Source organism: Cyprinodon tularosa, unplaced genomic scaffold (assembly GCF_016077235.1).
Source record: "Cyprinodon tularosa strain WSP-4 unplaced genomic scaffold, ASM1607723v1 ctg839, whole genome shotgun sequence".
In the NCBI taxonomy this organism is placed as follows: Eukaryota; Metazoa; Chordata; class Actinopteri; order Cyprinodontiformes; family Cyprinodontidae; genus Cyprinodon; species Cyprinodon tularosa.
The window spans coordinates 261,576-262,553 of record NW_024039606.1 but is presented as its reverse complement, the minus strand read 5'-3'; positions in this window follow the sequence as shown (position 1 = coordinate 262,553).

The following is a 978-nucleotide window of genomic DNA, read 5'->3' as shown; positions in this document are numbered from 1 at the left end:
TCCTTGAACCCCAGTGGGCCTCAGCAGATGGCCGCTCACACTGAGCCTGGTTCTGCTGGAGGTTTCTTCCTGTTCAAAGGGAGTTTTTCCTCTCCACTGTCGCTACAAGCATGCTTAGTGTGAGGGATTGCTGAAGAGTCAATGATGCAATCAGCTGGTTTTCCTTAGACACAAAACTTTGAACCGATCTGACAGTCTGATCTAGTTGAATTGTCTCTATAAAGTGACTTGAGATGACGTGTCATTAATTGGAGATCCAAAATAAACTGAATTGTAGTTTTTGGACAGTGGGACAAAGCTGGAGCACCTGGAGAGAAGCCGTATGTTCCTGGGGAGAACATGCAAAGCTCCATGCAGAAAGACCAGGAATTGAACCCAGAACCTTCTTGCTGCAGATCAACAGTTCTATAAACTGCATCAGCTGAGGAAAAAACTGTTGTTTTTTAAAAACTTATCACTGTAGGTGAATGAAAAGTAATTCTTCCCTTTTTTCTTCTAATTTCCCTTCTTAATAAAACGTAAAAAAGTTGACATTAAGCTTATAAATAAAAATTTTAATAATATTTTCGCCTCTCATTTTAATTTTTTGTGCTTCTGCTTCTTATTTTTTATTTAATGATCAGTTTCAGGTCTGAGCATCTTTGCTGTCTTCTAAAAACAAGTTAGAACGAGGTTCTGGTTCTGCTTTAGCTTCGTACAGAGCAAATAGCAAAGAGATTGATACGCAGGGGAATGTTTCCTCTGCGTTAAGTCGCCTGGGGTTAAGGGTCCTGCTCAGGGACCCAGAGTTGCAGTCTGGGTTTGGAACCAGCGGCCTCTACAGCACACAATCACCCAGCTCTCCAACTAGACCCCCCCTCCCCCAAACATTCATCGAAAGGTGAGAAACAAACTTGTTAAATGAGCTTCAGGTAAAAACAATAAAGGAAACAATGACTGAAAAAGGGTCAGTCGCCTTTCAAAAGGTTAAAACAACAT